At 42.1% G+C, this 21096-nt stretch overlaps 1 protein-coding gene across 2 annotated transcripts in view; it reads right to left on the bottom strand.

Annotated features, from left to right (window-relative positions):
• The window catches only part of LOC148873856 (E3 ubiquitin-protein ligase RGLG3-like), a 98321-nt gene that overhangs the window by 76047 nt on the left and 1178 nt on the right, over positions 1-21096 (bottom strand). The window lies entirely within an intron of this gene.

The raw sequence follows: 21096 nt of genomic DNA on the forward strand, positions 1-21096 counted from the left end.
GACTAAGCCACTAACACAGAAGGTGTTTGAGAAACACGTGGAAAGTATGGGACTCCAACTTGTACCAGATTGGACCTAAGTGCAAGTGGGAGCTATTAGACAGTTTTGTATGCCCTTAGCTTCAATCGGATTTAATGTACTTTTGTTATTTAGTGGAAATAAATTAAAGTGCATGTTTGATTCATGTTGTTTGGTATAATTCTGTGTAAGACCCTAAAACTGGACACTTATAGAAACTTGTGTTAGTTTTAAATGTTCACAGCCATTGGATAAGTCTGGGGGATCTATCCTGCCAAGGCTGATACTGATGTGCCACCAAGTGTTGGGATGGCTTGTTTCGGCCATCAGGGTAAGACCCAAGGCACATGCAGTATGGGATTCCTTGAACCCTTGAACCAGACCAGATTTCCAGTGTTGCCCTAGACCTTGGAGACAGATGGGTAATACTGGAAAGTTACACTTGACCCCTAGACTCGATTATGACACATCACTAGGTGTCGGATCGGGCTGTCTTTGATGTGTCAATCAGTGAGATCCTTAGTGGGGGTCAAAACCTGGACATGTTGGGGCAGTCTGAGAATTCATCAGAGTGAGTGGTCATAGTGACAGGATCAGCCCCTTTGTCGGACAATGGTAATGATCGGGAATGCACTCTCTCTGATGGAAACCAAACTGCCGGCAGTTGATTTCAATCGTTAGAATTTTGTTTTGCAAAATTAATATATATATATATATATATATATATATATATATATATATATATATATATATATGTATGGTTTCAAAAGATTTGCAAAAAGTTTTAATACCCGAGATCCATGTGAGTAGAGAGTGTGGCACTGTTCCTGGCAGCTGAGAGAGAGGTCTTCTCTTGTCGGGCAGTGCTTGATCATTAAGGGCTAAGAGGTTAGGTGTAAGACCATTTAGGATAATATCTGATGGGCTAATCTTGCACCTGCCCACAGTCCCTAGGTTTTTATAAGATGGATTGGCCCAAGGACCACTTAATGTAAGTGTTGGACCCATAGGGTCCATGTGATGGGCTCAAAGACTGAGTCTTTCAGTGAATTCGGCTGGGCCTTGTAATAAAGGCTGGGCCGAACCCATGTGGCTGGTGTGTAGATCAATGCTTGGGTCCCACGCCATACAAAGAAGCCCAACTGGGCAGCAGATTGGAAACTAGTTAAACACTGAACACTTAATGGGCCAAAAGCCCATTTCGAACTGGGCTGATATGATCACCTGTTCATGGGGCGAATCTGAGATTAATGTTAGTAAAAGGATTGGGTCTTTGACCTTATCCACTCTAAGAGACCAAATTCAAATTAGATTTGAATCTGGTAACCTCCTGATAAGATCAGGAGTTAACTAACTTAATCTACAAATAGGATTAAGATTAACCCCTATCCAAATACTGATATGGATTGGGATAACTCCCAAAAATATTGGGAGGTTTCTTAATCAAGAAGAAAGAGGAGAAAACCCTAACAGAAATATCAGATTTTGAACTAGGGGTTTGAGTAAGCAAGAAACACATCCTACGAATTGAGATTAGATCTCTCACAGACTCCAGAGAGAAGAGACAATTCTGCCCTCTTCGTCCCTGGATCTCCTCCTCCTCCAGCCGCCGCCACTCCCTATTGGAAGATTGGATCTTTGCAGCAACAGGAAGTCAAGAAATCAATTCTTGACAATTGTTTTGCAAGAAAGACAAAAGGATTCGGTGTTCAAGGTTTCCAGAGGGTTCTTGCGAAGAATCCAGTGTGTAGGACGCACCCTGTTGGTTCCGTTCCATCCACAGTTGTGTCATCTTCAGCAGGAGCGGTCCTTGGTTTCTTCTTTGGGCGTGAACACCAACTTTGGGAGATATTGTTTCTCCGGATCATGTATAATCTCTCCTATTTCCTTTGGTTCAGATCTGGTTTAATTATGGTTCAAGAAGAATCCTTGAATAATGTATTCTAAATTTAGGGAATATGATTCCCAGATTGGAAGAAGGTAGGAAATTTTTTTGAAATTCGCCCACCATTCCGCACCCTTCATGACGTCCATTAGATGGATCCTACCATTTTTTCAGTGGTAACAGAGCCACAGGTTCAAATCTTGAACCAAAAGAAAATCAGATCTGACACTGCGCAGATGGACAGAAGATGTTCTGCCAAGATCTGCGCAGATTGCTTTCTTTTTTTCCAAGAAAAGGTTTCTTGTTAAGGGCGATTGATCTGAAATTAATTTTGTTAAATCCAAAAATTTATTTAGAAGTGTTCTTCATTTATTTTTTATTTAATGGACTGTTCGAACCTGGAGATCGCAGTGCAGTTTTGGCACAGATGGTCTGCGCACCCTTTTTCATTTATTTTATTCAATTCGGTCTGTAAATAATTTTTTTATTTTATTTTCTAGACTGAATGTATAGGGTTTGATCAAGAATGTAATTAATTAATAGAAATAGGATTTCTGTTTTTTTTATTTTCTTGATTAAAGAAGAAGGAAGAAGATGGCGGCGTTGGAGATTTGCAGATGGAGAAATCGCCTACTGCGATTTACAGTTTATGAAACTGTAACATTTGTGATTAACCTCTGTTTTGCAGGTGGTACGAACAGTCCATATTTGATTTGTGATTGTCTAAAATCAAAATTATTAATTTCAGATCTCTCATGAATTAATTCTTGAATTGAAAATCAGTTTTGGACCATTTCGGACTAGATTGGACAAAAACTATTTGGACCGAATCTGAGATTCGAAGGGGCTGTTTTTCAGTCCATATTTCTCACACTGGTTATTCCAAATCTGATGTTCAATTACAGGGATTAATTTGGCCCACCTATAATGCCCAGTTTTAAAGGGTTAAAACTGCAAAAGCCCATTATTGTAAGAAAAGCTATATGGGCCGAACTGCTAACTCCTATTCAGCCCATACACCTAGTAGACATTAATTGTTAATGCTTTAAGTTTTTTAAATGGGCTATTCGATGGACTTTACAGTAGTTAATTGATTGGATCAATTCCTCCTTTACATGTGATGTTTGGATGTATGATGTGCTACGACCATGGGCCATAAGCACTTGGCCCATGTTGACTCGTTAGTGGCTCTTGCGCACACCATGGCTGAATGCACATCATTGCCATGGTGTTCCTTAAGGTCATTGGATGACCCCCTCTCTACTTGGTGGGCCCCACAACCCTAAAAAGGGATGCGTACGAAACCCCTAACCGATTGAGGCCCACCAGAAATCTGACTTTATGAAAGTCAGTGAGAGCCACTTTGGTTTGACCTAAATTAGAACTAGGGCGTAATTTTGTTCCCTCCAGCAAATATGAATGTGTGTGATAGGGAGATCCATTTGATGGACTCTCTAAAGGCCTTCCGTCATTAGCACAATGATGGGTCCATTAGTAATGAGGAAACACACCATAAAATTGGGCTATCCATTTGTTGTTGGATCTGTTAGAGTGTTTCATTAGATGATAGGGGCGTCATAGACCGATGTGGGAGGGGCTTCACCAGAAAATGGGAACTCTCTCACGGTACCTTGCCGTAACCTAAATATGATGGGTATGCACTCACTAGACAGAAAGGTTTACCTAAAAACGGCTCTGAACCTTGTCTGACAGAGGCCAAAGGGAAACTTATTTGATGAGTGGATATGATCCGTCACAAAAAGGTGGTGGAGTTATGCAGCTGAAACAATTGGCTTCACGCACCCTATGTGATTTCCCACATTTCCAGAGACATTCCGTCGTCTCCGTCACTGAGAAGGGAGGGAAAATCTCAGAGATGAATAAATGGGAATTGAACATAGATTAAAAGCCATATCTATGTAGGTAACATGAATCAAACTAAGGTTGTGGACTAACGTTTTGCTGTTTTATCAGAAAATGGCAAACGGTCAATTTGCAAAACTTCTAGACGATAACAAACTTAAGGGCCCAAACTATGCCGACTGGTACAGAAATCTTATGTTGGTCCTAACTTCTAAAAAGTTGGATAAGGTGGTGAAAAATCCTACCCCGGAACGTCCTGGTGATAGGGATTCTGAGGCCCGCAGGAAGGACTACCAAGATTGGGAGGATAAGAACTCCCTAGCCCGCTGCTTTGTCATTGCCTCATTAGACAACTCAATATAGAGGCAGTTCGATCATATCGAATTAGCCAATGACATATTGGACAGTCTAAGAACAATGTATGAAGAGCAGAACCGTTCTACTCGACAAAAGGTCCTGAAATTGTTCATGACCGCGCAGATGTCCAAGGGGCAGAAAGTTCATGACCATTGTCTTCGAATGATGGGATACATTAACGAACTCGAAGCTCTTGGATCCGGGCTAAATCTTGGCACGCAAGTAGATGCCATCCTGAATTCTTTGCCCTCTTCCTTCAATGCGTTCACTATGAACTACAATATGAATAAGCTGAATGTCAGCGTCCACGAACTCAGCAATATGTTGCAGAGGGCCGAGGATCTTTTAAGGAAGGATGAGCCTGTGGTTATGCTTGCTGAAGCTAACAAATCGGGCAAGAAAAAGAGAAAGGCAAAGAAGCCCCAGAAGAAAGCTGCCAAACCCAAGAAGCAGAAGAAGAACAAGGCATCTGATGTCTGTCACTTCTGCAAACTGACCGGCCACTGGAAGAGGAACTGTCCTGCCTACCTGGAATCTAAGAAAGGTAACATCGAAACTTGTGTCATAGAAACTAATATGTTAGTTGCTTCTGTGTCCTGGTGTGTTGACTCTGGGGCTTCAACTCATGCGAGTTACTCACTGCAGGGGTTCAAAGTTAGCAGAAGATTGAGTGATAGCAAAGTGACACTATTCTTGGGAACGACTGCAAGTGTTGCAGCTGCGGCGATAGGAACCGTAGAATTAGTTTTTAGAAGAGTCCTTGTACTTAAAGATTGTCTTTATGTACAGAACTTGAGAAGAAATTTAATTTCTGTTCCTAAACTGTGTGCTGATGGATATATTGTTTATTTTAGTAATATGATTACTGTTAAACGGAATAACAAATTCATCGGATACGGGGAATTGGAGAATGGTCTCTATGTTCTACATCCTTCTCTAGAAACCAACCTAACTGAAACTACGTCGGTCGAAAATCCCAAGAAAAGGAATCGTGATACAGTTAATCCCACGTGCCTCTAGCATTACCGACTTAGCCATATCGGTGTTGACCGAATCACAAGACTGGTAAAGGATGGTCCTTTGGATTTTCTAACCGTAGAAAATCTTCCCACTTGTGAGCCTTGCCTTCAAGGTAAGATGACTAAGCGGCCATTTGACGGTAAGCCTAAAAGATCTGGAGGCACACTTGACCTAATACATACTGATGTATGTGGTCCCCTGAGTGTTAGGACACGGAATCAACACGTATACTTCATCACCTTTACAGATGATTTTTCACGATATGGTTACGTGTACCTAATGAGACACAAGTCTGAATCCTTTGAAAAGTTCAAAGAGTTCAGACAGGAAGTCGAGAAACAATTAGGGAGAGAAGTTAAGGCCCTTCGATCAGATCGAGGTGGCAAGTATCTCTCTGACGAATTCAGGGACTACTAAAGGACAATGGGATAGTGTCACAACTAGCTCCTCCTGCTACACCTCAACTCAACGGTGTTTTAGAGAGGAGGAATAGGACATTGTTGGACATGGTCCGGTCACTTCTCGTACGCTCAAAATTACCCACGTCCTTTTGGGGATATGCATTAGAGACTGCTATCTACGTGCTGAATCGGGTTCCAACCAAATCAGTTCCGAAAACTCCATATGAACTATGGACCGGAAGGAAGCCAAGTGTGAGACACTTGAAGATTTGGAGTTGTCCTGCACACGTTAAAAGAACAAGTGCGGACAAGTTGGAATCCAAAACCAGTCGTTGCCTATTTATAGGCTACCCAAAGGATTCAGTGGGTTATCTATTCTATGACCCAAGTGAGCAGAAAGTGTTCTGCAGTCGAAACGCCCAATTCTTAGAATCTGAATACATCATGGACACTCACCGTCAGGAAATAGTTCTTGATGAGGAGAGCTCAGGAGCAGTGGGAGATGTCCCACAAGTTCCAGGTAGTGACCAACCTAGAAGGTCCACCCAAGTATCCAGACCACCAGTCCGATATGGTTATGACCAGGATACCTACCTGGTAGAAGCCTTGACTAGTGAAGAGGATCCCGTGACTTACGCGGTAGCTATGTTAGACATAGATTCCCAGAAGTGGGTGGAGGCCATGAGAGCTGAGATGGACTCGATGGAGACCAATGGAGTCTGGACTCTAGTAGATCTGCCCTCCGGGGTAAAAGCAATTGGTTGCAAATGGATCTACAAGAGGAAGAAGGGCCCCGATGGCAGGATTGAGACCTACAAAGCTCGCTTGGTGGCGAAAGGGTATACTCAGAAAGAAGGCATCGATTATGAGGAAACCTTTTCGCCCGTGGCCATGCTTAAATCCATTAGGATCCTGCCAGCTATAGCAGCATACCATAACTACGAGATTTGGCAAATGGATGTCAAAACCGCGTTCCTGAATGGAGATCTTAGTGAAGATATCTACATGCAACAGCCGCAAGGCTTCATTGCTACTGGTCAGGAACACATGGTATGTAAACTCAATAGATCCATATACGGACTTAAGCAGGCTTCTAGGAGTTGGAACATCCGTTTTGATTCTACCGTCAAAACGTTTGACTTTGAGCAGAATCCGGATGAGCCCTGTGTTTACAGGAAGTCCAGTGGGGATAAGATTACCTTTTTGGTATTGTACGTGGTCGATATCCTACTCATTGGGAATGATGTAGGAATGTTGACTTCGGTCAAGGTATGGCTATCACAGCAGTTCTCCATGAAAGATCTTAGAGAAGCTTCATATATACTGGGTCTTCGACTTAGAGATAGATCGAAGCGGATAATTGGATTATCCCAAGCTACTTACATTGACAAAATTGTCAAAAGGTACAACATGGAAAACTCCAAAAAGGAAATGTTCCTTTCAGACATGGAGTAACTCTCTCCAAAAAGATGTCTCCCAAGACTTCTGAGGAGATTGAGGGCATGAGAGACGTTCCCTATGCCACAGCCGTAGGGAGCATCAGGTATGCCATGCTGTGCACTCGCCCGGACATAGCTCAGGCGGTGAGTGTGGTAAGAAGATTCTAGGCTAACCCAGGGCAGGAGCATTGAAGTGCTGTGAAGAACATACTTAAATACCTTTGAAGGACAAAAGAGCTTTGTCTGGTATTCGATGGTAGTTCACTACAAGTTCTGGGGTATACCGATGCCGATTTCCAGTCGAATCCAGATGATAGAAAGTCTACATCTATGTATGTTTTCACAATAGGATCGTGTGCTGTTTGCTGGAAAAGCAGCAAACAGGGGTCCACTGCAGACTCCACAACCGAGGCCGAGTACATTGCCGCAAGTGAAGCTGCCAAAGAAGCCGTGTGGATGAAGAAATTCATACACGAATTGGGAGTGATTCTGTCCAGCACATCACCCATCCCGTTGTTGTGTGACAACAATGGAGCGATCGCCCAAGCTAAAGAGCATCGGGCCCACTCGAAGTCAAAGCACATCGAGAGGAAGTACCATGTACTGCGGGAGATCGTTGGTAGAGGGAATGTCCTAATTCAGAAGGTAGCATCAGCGGATAATGTGGCAGACTCATTGACTAAGCCACTAACACAGAAGGTGTTTGAGAAACACGTGGAAAGTATGGGACTCCAACTTGTACCAGATTGGACCTAAGTGCAAGTGGGAGCTATTAGACAGTTTTGTATGCCCTTAGCTTCAATCGGATTTAATGTACTTTTGTTATTTAGTGGAAATAAATTAAAGTGCATGTTTGATTCATGTTGTTTGGTATAATTCTGTGTAAGACCCTAAAACTGGACACTTATAGAAACTTGTGTTAGTTTTAAATGTTCACAGCCATTGGATAAGTCTGGGGGATTTATCCTGCCAAGGCTGATACTGATGTGCCACCAAGTGTTGGGATGGCTTGTTTTGGCCATCAGGGTAAGACCCAAGGCACATGCAGTATGGGATTCCTTGAACCCTTGAACCAGACCAGATTTCCAGTGTTGCCCTAGACCTTGGAGACAGATGGGTAATACTGGAAAGTTACACTTGACCCCTAGACTCGATTATGACACATCACTAGGTGTCGGATCGGGCTATCTTTGATGTGTCAATCAGTGAGATCCTTAGTGGGGGTCAAAACCTGGACATGTTGGGGCAGTCTGAGAATTCATCTGAGTGAGTGGTCATAGTGACAGGATCAGCCCCTTTATCGGACAATGGTAATGATCGAGAATGCACTCTCTCTGATGGAAACCAAACTGCCGGCAGTTGATTTCAATCGTTGGAATTTTGTTTTGCAAAATTAATATATATATATATGTATGGTTTCAAAAGATTTGCAAAAAGTTTTAATACCCGAGATCCATGTGAGTAGAGAGTGTGGCACTGTTCCTGGCAGCTGAGAGAGAGGTCTTCTCTTGTCGGGCAGTGCTTGATCATTAAGGGCTAAGAGGTTAGGTGTAAGACCATTTAGGATAATATCTGATGGGCTAATCTTGCACCTGCCCACAGTCCCTAGGTTTTTATAAGATGGATTGGCCCAAGGACCACTTAATGTAAGTGTTGGACCCATAGGGTCCATGTGATGGGCTCAAAGACTGAGTCTTTCAGTGAATTCGGCTGGGCCTTGTAATAAAGGCTGGGCCGAACCCATGTGGCTGGTGTGTAGATCAATGCTTGGGTCCCACGCCATACAAAGAAGCCCAACTGGGCAGCAGATTGGAAACTAGTTAAACACTGAACACTTAATGGGCCAAAAGCCCATTTCGAACTGGGCTGATATGATCACCTGTTCATGGGGCGAATCTGAGATTAATGTTAGTAAAAGGATTGGGTCTTTGACCTAATCCACTCTAAGAGACCAAATTCAAATTAGATTTGAATCTGGTAACCTCCTGATAAGATCAGGAGTTAACTAACTTAATCTACAAATAGGATTAAGATTAACCCCTATCCAAATACTGATATGGATTGGGATAACTCCCAAAAATATTGGGAGGTTTCTTAATCAAGAAGAAAGAGGAGAAAACCCTAACAGAAATATCAGATTTTGAACTAGGGGTTTGAGTAAGCAAGAAACACATCCTGCGAATTGAGATTAGATCTCTCACAGACTCCAGAGAGAAGAGACAATTCTGCCCTCTTCGTCCCTGGATCTCCTCCTCCTCCAGCCGCCGCCACTCCCTATTGGAAGATTGGATCTTTGCAGCAACAGGAAGTCAAGAAATCAATTCTTGACAATTGTTTTGCAAGAAAGACAAAAGGATTCGGTGTTCAAGGTTTCCAGAGGGTTCTTGCGAAGAATCCAGTTTGTAGGACACACCCTACTGGTTCCGTTCCATCCACAGTTGTGTCGTCTTCAGCAGGAGCAGTCCTTGGTTTCTTCTTTGGGCGTGAACACCAACTTTGGGAGATATTGTTTCTCCGGATCAAGTATAATCTCTCCTGTTTCCTTTGGTTCAGATCTGGTTTAATTATGGTTCAAGAAGAATCCTTGAATAATGTATTCTAAATCTAAGGAATATGATTCCCAGATTGGAAGAAGGTAGGAAATTTTTTTGAAATTCGCCCACCATTCCGCACCCTTCATGGTGTCCATTAGATGGATCCTACCATTTTTTCAGAAAGATCTGGGTGAGCTACGATACTTCTTGTGTATTGAGGTTGCTAGATCTAAACACGGGATCTTTATTTCTCAAAGGAAGTATGTTCTAGATTTATTAGCAGAAACTGGAAAGTTGGGTGTTAAGCCTGCAGATACACCCATTGAACAAAATCACAAGATCAGTGCAGAGCGTGGAGAGCCTCTTGAAGACAAAGCTATGTTCCAACGATTGGTTGGAAAACTCCTCTATCTTTGTCTTACACGACCAGACATCAGTTATGCAGTCAGCGTTGTCAGTCAATACATGCATTCTCCTAGAACTACTCACCTCCTTACAGTTGAGAGAATATTAGCATTCTTGAAGAGATGTCCAAGTAGAGGTATATTATTCAAGAATAATGATCACATGAATATAGAGCTCTATACAGGTGCTGATTGGGCTGGGAGTGATGGTGAAAGGAGGTCTACCTCTGGATATTGTGCCTTTGTAGGAGGTAACTTTGTCTCCTGGAGGAGTAAGAAACAAAGTGTTGTTTCTCGTTCTAGTACTGAAGCTGAATATAAATCGATGGCTAATGGTGTGGCTGAAATCCTATGGCTGAAGTCATTACTTGTAGAGTTGGGTATTGATTATGAAAAGCCCTTAATGTTGTATTGTGATAATCAAGCTGCTATTAATATAGCTCACAATCCGGTATAGCATGACAGAACTAAGCATATCGAAGTTGATCGACATTTTGTCAGAGAAAGGGTTTCATCTCAAGAAATGTGTCTCCCGTATATCACCTCCAGCATGCAGCTCGCAGATCTTCTCACCAAGGTTGTTCCAAGGAAGAAGTTAGAGGCAAACCTATGCAAGTTGGGAATGACAAATATCTATTCCCAACTTGAGTGGGAGTGTAAAAAACATTGATGTGGACCCCACGACTGTGGTCCCCAATGTGCTCATATGGAAGCACATGTATTCTTTGTTAGTTATGTCAGTGTTAGTTGGTAGTTATTTCAGTTTGTTGTTGTTAACAGATGTTATTTTATATGTGTATAGTACCGCAGGGGTACTATTGTACTTTTCCTTTTCTTTATGTTTAGTTGTTGTCGCCCTAATATTAATATAACATACTGTGCCGCCTGCAGTATCTTTTTGGGCTCTCAGTCCTCTCGTCTCTCCTCTCCTCTCTCCCTTTCTCTCTTCTTCCTGTACAACATGGTATCAGAGCAGGACGTCCAGGTCTGAAGGGTGAAGTCGAGCAGTCTGTCTTTTCCTCTTCTTCGCACCAGATTTCCAGCATGTAGAAGACTTTGTTTCGAGGGTGATAGACTTTCAGAAGTTATCATCTGTTGTTCATCTGTTGTTCGGTTGTCCTAATGTTCGACTGAAGTAACCTTTTTTTTTTACTCTCTTCTCTTTTCTGGTCGTGTGCCTGCACTGGACCTGTACTAGGTCTGCCGATTGGATGTGAGGTGAGCTGCACCTCTTTCTTTTCCTTTTTTGTGGGGTCGTTTGATCCCTATGAAACTGTAGGTCGTAAGGACCTTGTTTATGTGCTGCAACAACAGCTTTTTTTTGGTGAACTGAAGGTCTGGAAGTGGTCGGTACCTTCTGTAACAACTTTTAAGGTTGTGTTCCTCTTTTGGGTGTTGTTTTTTGAATCTAAAATCATGAGTGGTGAAGATTCTGCTACATCCGGAGTTTTCTCAACGCTGAATGGAATGAGTGGGGGTGTGGACCTATCCTTTCCCATGGCTATTGTCCCTCTTGATGGTTTGAATTATTTAGAGTGGTCAAGAGGGATCAAGCTATACATCACTGCAAGGGGGAAGATAGGTTATATTAATGGGAGAATAAAAGAACCACATTCTGGGAGTGCTGAATATGATAGATGGAATCAGGAAAACAACATGGTTATGTCTTGGCTTTTAGTCTCTATGCAACCTCAAATTAGAAGGAATTTCATGTGGGCTGAAACGGCAAATGAGATTTGGGATCAAGCAAAATCAACATATTCGGAACTACGACACTATGCAAAAATCTACCAACTATAGGCAGAATCGTCTACTTGTAAACAGGGGGAGAGGTGTCTATCTGTATACTACTCTGACTTGACTTCTGTCTAGAAGGAGTTGGATCATTATCAGAGTGTGGAATGGAAGTGTGATGAAGATGCAAAATTGTACAAAAAACTCGTCTCCCAACAGAGAGTGTTTGCTTTCTTACATGGTTTGAACCCTACATATGAGTCTATCAAGGTCCAGATCCTCGGTTCTAAGGATCTTCCATCTGTTTAAGAAGTTTATGCTCTTGTGCAATCTGAAGAAAGCAGAAGGAATTTGATGAACAGTTCTGGTGGAGATGCAGTTGTGTTGGCCGCGAAAGGGAGTGTTACTACTAGTGGAGGAAATTCTTCCAAGAAATGAGATCTTCAGAAAAAAATGGATGACAAAGATAAATTGTGGTGTACTCATTGCCAGAAGCCCCGACACACCCGAGATACATGTTGGGATCTTAATGGAAAGCCGAAATGGGCTCAAGATCTGAATAAGAAGCAAAGTTCAGATATGAATAAAAGGTCAGGACAGCAAGGTACAAAGAAACACACTATGGCCAACATGGCTACTCGAGAGAATCAACTCCCCATCCATACTATAACTCAGACACATTCATCTAGATCTAACCCAAGGAAGGATATTATGAATTCCTTCCGTGACCATTTAGAGCTCTATGGTAGAGCAATTCGTCAGATGGATGCTCCTCCCTCAACCTCATTTGCGTCTACATCAGGTAACTTTGCCACAACTTTCCATGTTGCTTCTCATACCCTTGACTCTCCATGGATCATTGATTCTGGAGCGTCAAAACACATGACTAGTACGTCCTCTTACTTTCAAACCTATCATCTTCTTTCTGGAAGAGACAAGGTGAGACTAGTTGATGGATCATATGCTTCCATAGCTGGTCAAGGAACCGTCTCTCTTCCCCTCGGCCTTACCCTCTTTGATGTTTTACACGTTCCAAAATTTCCCATTAATTTGTTCTCTGTTAGTAGTGTTACTAATTCCTTAAACTGCTCAGTGACCTTTTTCCCTTCTTACTATGTGATCCAGGATCTGACCTCGGGGAGGACAATTGGTAGAGGACGTATGGTTGATGGGCTTTACATGCTGGAGAATAAGGCTAGTCTTCATGTTACAGAGTCTAAGAGTCAGTCCTGTAAGAGTCAAGTTTATTTATGGCATTGTCGCCTTGGTCATTTATCTTTTGAGTCTTTGAAAGTGGTGTTTCCAGATCTGTTTAAGTCAGTGTCCATTTCAGATTTCTCTTGTCAAACGTGTCAATTGAGTAAAAATTGTAGAACTCATTTTCTTCCAAAAAATAGTAAATCTGAATTTCCTTTTCACATTGTTCATTCTGATGTGTGGGGCCCTGTTACTTTACCATCTGAGAGTGGTTACAAGTATTTTATTACCATCATTTATGATTATTCTAGATATACTTGGGTATATCCCATGCGAACCAAGGAGGAAGTACCAAAAATTATCCAAGATTTTCAGCGGATGGTCTTCACTCAATTTCAAACTGAAATCCAAAATTTTCAATCAGATAATGCAAAAGAGTATTTTCATAGTGATCTCATGGAATTCTTTGCTTCGCGTGGTTCACTTCACCGTAGCTCTTGTGCCCGAACACCACAACAAAATGGTGTTACTGAACGAAAGAACCGACATCTCCTTGAAGTGGCCTGAGGCTTACTACTCCATATGAATGTGCACAAACGTTTTTGGCTTGAGACTGTCCTTTGTTCTACCTACCTCATTAACTGTATGCCCTCTCGTTGGTTAGAGTGCAAAGCCCCACATCAGCTTCTCTTCCCTAAGGCCCCCCTTCTTCCCATTCGTCCTCGCGTATTCGGTTGTCGGTGCTTTGTCCAAAATCTGTCTCCCACTCGTGGGAAATTGGATTCTCGTGCTATTCATTGCATATTCCTAGGGTACTCCTTCACTCAGAAGGGATACCATTGTTTTGATCCTGTTTCTCGAAAATTCTATTTTTCCATGGATGTCTCTTTCTTTGAGAATGAGCTTATTTTCCCTGTTTCTCCTCAGGGGGAGTGTAGGAATGAGGAGAAACTGATTCAGCTCCCTCCTCTTCCTGATCCTCCGCCTTTTCGTGTCTTCTTCCATCGTCACAAAGGCCAACCAAATTCAAGAGTTGTGGAGAATCTAGAAGTTGTACCTCCAGTGCCATCAAACTCCTCGGGGGCGGATCATACTCACTCAAGTACCTTGGTTCCCAATGATGTCCCTGACCCCATTACAATTGATACCTCTATTGCTAATGACCATGACCGTCCTATTGCTCACAAGAAAGGTGTTAGATCGTGCACCACTAAACACCCCATTTCCAACTTTGTTTCCTATGAAAACATTTCACCCTCTTTTCATGCATTTCTTACTTCCATTGACAGTGTCCCTATCCCTAAGAATGTGGCAGAAGCTCTTTTAGTACCTGAATGGATAGATGCCATGAAGGAAGAAATTAATGCCCTTCATAAAAATGGCACATGGGAACTTGTAGATCTTCCTAAGGGAAATGATCCAGTTGGATGTAAATGGGTGTTCACCGTCAAACATAGGGCCGATGGCATAGTGGAGAGGTATAAAGCTCGTTTAGTGGCAAAGGGGTTTACACAAGTGTACAGAGTTGATTATGCAGTGACTTTTGCTCCTATTGCCAAGATGAACTCCATTGGAGTTCTATTCTCTCGTTGCTAACCTTGACTGGGATCTACATCAGCTTGATATCAAGAATGCATTCTTGAATGGGGACCTTGAAGAGGAAATTTACATGATACAACTCCCTGGTTTTAGGCTCAAGGCAATGAACAGAAGGTGTGCAAGTTGAATAAGTCTTTATACGGGCTGAAACAATCACCAAGAGCCTAGTTCAGCAGATTCCATGTTGCGGTTCAGCAGAAAGGATACAAGCAATGTCAATCTGATCACACACTGTTTGTGAAAAGAGGAGAAGGTAAAATTGCTGCTTTGATAGTATATGTTGATGATATAATTGTCACTAGTGACTGGAAGGATGAAATCCAGAGGTTGAAGTAAAGGATCTAGGGCCTCCAAGATACTTCCTTGGAATTGAAGTTAACGGCTCAAAAAAGGGTATCTTCATTTCCCAAAGGAAGTATGTCCTAGATTTACTCTAGGATACTGGAAAAATGGGAGTGAACCCAATTGACTCTCCCATTGATCCCAACCATAAATTAGGTGACAGCCAAGGTGAACCTATCAAGGATGTGAGACAGTTTCAGAGACTTGTAGAGAGATTGTTATATCTTTCTATGACCCGCCCAGACATTGCTTATGTTGTTGGTGTCCTTAGCCAGTTTATGCATGCATCTATGTCCACTCATCTTGAAACAGTAGAAAGAATCCTCCAATATCTTAAAAGGTTTCCAGGTGTTGTCTTGTTATTTCAAAGACACGGGCATTTGAAAGTTGAAGTGTATATTGATGCAGATTGGGCTAGATCTCTAAATGACAGAAAGTATACTAGTGGCTACTGCACCTTTATAGGAGGAAACCTTGTTACCTGGAAAAGTAAAAAGCAAAGTGTGGTGGCTAGATCCAGTGTTGAAGCTGAATATCGAGTAATGGCTCATGGAGTGGCTGAAAGTATGTGGATAAAGAATCTGTTGAGTGAGTTGGGTTTTCTAGTGGACAGGCCTATGACCCTATTATGTGATAACAAAGCAGCCATAAACATTGCTGCTAACCCAATGCTACATGATAGAACAAAACACATCGAAGTCAACAAGCATTTCATTAGAAAGAGTCATCACAGGCGAATTGTGTACTCCCTATGTCAGCTTTGAGGACCAACTTGCAAACATCTTTACAAAATGACTACATCACTCAAGACATCATGATTTATGTGACAAGTTGGGCATGATTGATATCTATGCTCCAACTTGAGGGGGAGTGTTAACAGATGTTATTTTATGTGTATAGTACCGCAGGGGTACTATCACTATACAACAGGCACAAGAAAAGGCAACAAAACTTCAAAACCAAATTACAAACTCACAAAACCGCCCCTCCTAGGAATTTTCTGAAACAACAGAAAACCAGCATATGCCCACAGCTTGATCCTCTGATGGCCTTGCATTTCAAAAAGGACTTTCTTCTTTTCCAACCAGGATAAAGACAGTCTTGAACCATAACCTTGAAGACAGAATAAACGAACCCACACTCCAAGCCCAAGACTTCTGCTGCATCTCCGTCCCCCCTTGACAGCAGCCACTTCGCCCCAGCACCTATCATTCTTCATCCAAAATTCCTTCCTCTGCCCCTTCGTTTTCCTCCCAAGACTTCCCCCAGAGACTTCTTCCACCTATCTATCCACCAACCGATCAATACCCACTCTCCCCTTCTCCAAGTTGCCTTCTTTATAAGACTCTTCAACTCCACTCCCCCCTAACTCCCTCTCTCCTTACCTCTTCTTCCTCAAACCGAGAATCTACAACAGCCATATTTCCCAACACTCCAGATCTAGCACACTTCCCCCCTCCCTCCACTGCAACCTTTTCTCTGACCTCCTCAGCGAAGTTCTCTTGACCCATCTTTTCTTCCGTAAGCTTTAACCCTTCTCTTTCCCTCTTCTCCCTTGGTGAGTCCTTTGCATTATCATTGGATGGGAGAGAACCTGAATTCTTGTTTGCTGCATCTGCCTGCAAAGAGGTTACCTTATCTCTATCTTTCATCAAAATTTGACCTCTAGCCTTTATTTTCAAACCCTTCCTTTTTGTAGATTCTCTTGAATCTGCAGGAAGGGACATCCCCAATTAGCCCTTCCTTAAGCCTATGAAATACTTTGGTCACATGAACCAGCTGCCTATTGCCAACCCTGTTGATTTTCTCAGCTCCCCTGTTTGAAGTGTGTCATTAGCAAAATTTCATTGAGACTCCTTCATTCCTTCTCCTACCTAAATCCACCCCCAATTTTCCTACTAAAACCGATTTTCTCAAAATTTTCTCCTCACAAACCTGATCCAAATCCACTACACTCATTTCTCCTTCAAAAACCAGGTTTGACTCCCTACTGCTAGTCCCTCTTGAAACTACCTTACTCTTTGATGTCTTACCTAGAGCACTTACTCCATCCCCTTTAACCTCGGTAGGTTCAGTAGAGCTAATTGCCGTCGAGACCCTAGGACTCTCCTCTACCTTAACCCTTCCTTGCATGACACCATCACTTGGTTCCAGCAGAATCACTTGAGATTTAGCTGGGATCATAACTGGACCTAATTCAACCTTCAAACTTCTCAGACAAACTGACAAACTCAGCTCTTCAGTTCGAACAAACATTGTAGCCACCCATTCCTAAACCTCCTTATTCCTCTTTCCTAAACAGTTGGGAGGTTTTGAGGCATGATTTTTAAATCCTGCTACTTTTTTCGCCTTCAGCCAGTTAGATGCACTAACCTTCCCCATCCTACTATACACCCCAACCCATGCTAACTTCTTGAGCATCGAACAGATTTTGGGTTGTGCTTTTCCAACGATCTACCAAAGTTTTCTTCTCTTAGGAGCCACCTCAAATCCGTCTGTGTGGGAGTTTTTTCCATCCCTGCACTCAACTATTGAGCTTTGGCTGAGGAAAATGATGGATCTGAGGTACCGTCTCCCATTGTCCCCCCAAACTGACTCACGCGAGTCTTTAAAAGATCATGTGCTCTCTCTTTTATGGGCCTTAAAGTCAGCCCACCTTCCAGCACCTGATCACCATATATCTCTTTTGACAAACTCGACCCAATTCCCTCTTCAAGCCCAGCCTTCTTCACATGACTACTTAAAGAGTCACCAGATGGGCCTGAGCTGCTAGGCCCACCTGGTTCGACTCTCCCTTCTGATTGACCCCAACAACTCCTCGCCCTAATCGTAGGCCTGAGTTTAAAATCTCTTTTTCCTACGCATGCATGTCTTCTTTAAAACTATTAATTTAACACCTGGGCATATGAAGAGCTGCTTGTCACTGTTTTTTTGTTTTCAGTAGAAAACTCTTCAACCTACCATTTGTCTTTCTCCACACTCCATCTCTGCTATTCCAATTTGGTGAAACTTTCAATTCCTAATGCCCCAAGAAACCAGAATTTGTCATGTAAGACTCCCTCTCCACCTGTTCATCTTCTTCCCTTCTACCTTCCTTCCACAGTGAGGCTTCCATGGAGGTTATCATCCACACAATATAAGATGAACCATCTGTTTCAAGCTCCACCTTCCAGGATATTTCTTTTGGTTTCACACCATTGAGCTTTAAGGCTGATGAATGAAGATCACAAAACTGAGAATTGCAAATGGATGCCAAGGATTCAAAAACTTCTTTCCACAGATGAAAGGGCAACCTGATTATCTAACAATGATATTATCTTTAATACCAGTTTCTCTAGCATTAGACAAAGGACACTATCTTGACACTGTCACAGAACAGAAGAGGAACTGATGTTTGTTGCATCTATCTCTTTCTCATTATCCAGTATACCAACTAGAGACTTACATTTTCCAAATGGGATAATAATAATGGACCTTGTTATTTTTAACTCCTTCATCACTATTTCTGCCATGACCTTCCAATCCACTGGCTGCTTTAATCACCAACTTCTTTTTCCATTCCTCCATACCTCCAAAAGTAATCACCCTACTTCCCTGACTAGACTTTCTGATTACCATCGAAACAGCTGTTGGATCCTTCTGCTCTTTCATGACCTGCTCTGATTCTACATGATCATTCACTACTGGAATGGTATCCCTTTCTAAGTTAAAAACCTGGGTCTTTGCTGCTCACTCTGTTCCAAGAACTCTCCCAAAACTGTTAAGATTTCCTTCCGTCCTTCAATTTTCCAACCTTCAGGCAAGCATATCAACTGTTTTTCCCTTTACCAAAAAAATCATAAAATGTTATGAACCTTCCTTTAGCATTTGATTTTCTTTCCGCCTTAAACTCTCTATTTGCCTCAACCTTCATGCTCTTGCAGGTGTCCTCTCTTCTCTGAGATAAGGCTTCTACTACAAACCCCTGAAACCGTTCTATTGCTTCTTTTCCCACTAACATCACCATCGAAACATTCATCTCCCTTACCTTCAAGGTGAGTTTGCCTTGAGTTCTGCAGCTCTCAAACAGCAGATTTTTGGCCTCCACCTTCACCAATCTTCTCCAGCTCCCAACCCTCATGAATCCTGTAACTCTTGAACCCATTTCCTATACCTTCACCAATCGTCTCCAGCTCCCAACCCGCATAATACAATGATATTTTTAAAATCCAAGCCTCAAGCAGCTATCATAGCTCTCCATTCAACATCAGAACTTCCACGAGCATGGCACTCATTTCCTGCTGCGACTGGCACTTTCTCATTTGCTGACATTAACAGAAAACCATAAGCTGCTTGGCCAGAATCTGGGTCGAAAGACCCATCCACAAAAATCTGAATAGAACTCATTCTATCATTCCCATCAGGTTCCTATACTTCATACCCTTATGTGGGGTAGAGAGATGCAAAATTATTAAGCTTCACAAAGGCAATTAACAAGCTATAGCAGCAATCCTCTTGCATTGTGCAGTCACAAAACAGATATGGTATTTCTCTCTAGGGCTGGTGGGTCTGCAATGATGGGTGGCAGTAGCACCAGGTGGCACTGATGATATACTTCCTTATTGGACCATTGAAAGGATGAAGTCTGGGAGTGGAAGAGAGAAATAAAAGAGATCTTCGGGGACAAAGAAGCACCTTTGAGGCACTCAGGAATTGGATTTGGGTACTTTACCACTTAGGCTCTTAGGTTTAGTTGTTGATGAGTTGAAATAAAGCTCATAAGAGAAACTTCCCAGAGAATCCCCAATAGTCTTCTGATGAAGACCCAAGAAAAGTAGCCCCATCTAGGGGTGTCAATTGGATTGGATTTGGTTCAATCCGATCCAGTCCAATGTGAGTCCTTTACAAATGGACCAGGTCAAATCCAATCCAATAAATATTTTGGACCATTTTGGATTGGTCCAATTCAATGTCTGGATCATCCAATCTGTTCAAATTCGTTTTAATTTATATTGGTTTCAACCCAAACCCGGTCCATTGACACCTATGTTTGTATCTTATATCAATGGACCAGATATTGGCTTAATCCAACCCTATCCAATATAAATTCATTACGGAGGGACCAGGTCCAATCCAATCCAATAAATATTTTGCACTGGATTGGTCCAATTCAATATGTCTTGTTGGTCCATCCAAACCGTCGATTTTGGTTTGGACAGAGTCCAATCCACAACTGGATCCATTGACACCCTTAGCCCCATCTCCTACCCCAAATGGAGAGTTAAGTTGAAGCTGGATTGCAGTTCCAGATGCAATCCTGGTCCATCTAGAAATTGGAGGATTATTTTTAGGACTGATGTGAGCATTTTCTGGGCCTCTGATGGTCCTATTAGTGAAATGATTCAATCAAAGTTAAGTGCATGCCCTCCATATGTGAGTTCATATTGCAAAATAGTCAAAACTCTATTGTTTGGTCATTAAAGGAGATTCAGCTAATGTGATCTTGTGGTATCAAAGTGTCAACAGTGGCCCTTAGCAGTTGATCCACTACCTTAATGAAATTAGGTAGATCATGACCAATACGCATGCTCAAACAGACAGAAACAAGGATAAAAATGCCACAGATGGTCTTGCTAGACTGGGAAGTGACACAGTTGTGCCTTTTGTGTCATGATCCTCACTAAAGTAGGTTTTTTTCCCTTTTGTGTCTTTGTGTGTTTATGAATTGGGTAGGACTGTCTATCTATAACTATAAGACTATGTATCTCTGTACACCATCTCATGTAACTTTCTGTCATATAGTTTCAATGCAATCAAGGCCTATGTTACCCAAATATGGAAAGACACAGTTGTGCCAGGTATCGGACATGGAATTTACAGTAAAAAAATAAGTAACCAAACCAGAAAATAAATTCTGTTCCTGACATTTTTTCCAAGCCATGCCTGGATACCATAGTTGGTAGAAAAGGCCTCAAAGTTACTAGTTAATCTCTCTTTGATGAGAGTTCACAAACCCACAATTTGTAATGTGTAACAATACTCTTCTGCATAGATAGGACTTTGCACATCTAGAATTCCTAACCTGCTCCAACTATCTCATGAAAGAATTATAAAATCAAAACAGTACATGCCTTCTTTTGGAAGGTTACAATGTAAAATCAAGTTATACTGATGATTAATGACACATAACAGGCCATTACCCAATGTTGGTCCCAGCTATCTGAGATCTTGGGAGGGGTAGACTAGATATGGTCCTAACCTTTGGCATCCTGAAGTTAAATAGAACATACTTGGAAGCTTCATCATCTAGGACTGCATATTCGG

Source organism: Nelumbo lutea, chromosome 1 (assembly GCF_056320005.1).
Source record: "Nelumbo lutea isolate HS-2025 chromosome 1, American lotus-T2T, whole genome shotgun sequence".
NCBI lineage: Eukaryota > Viridiplantae > Streptophyta > Magnoliopsida > Proteales > Nelumbonaceae > Nelumbo > Nelumbo lutea.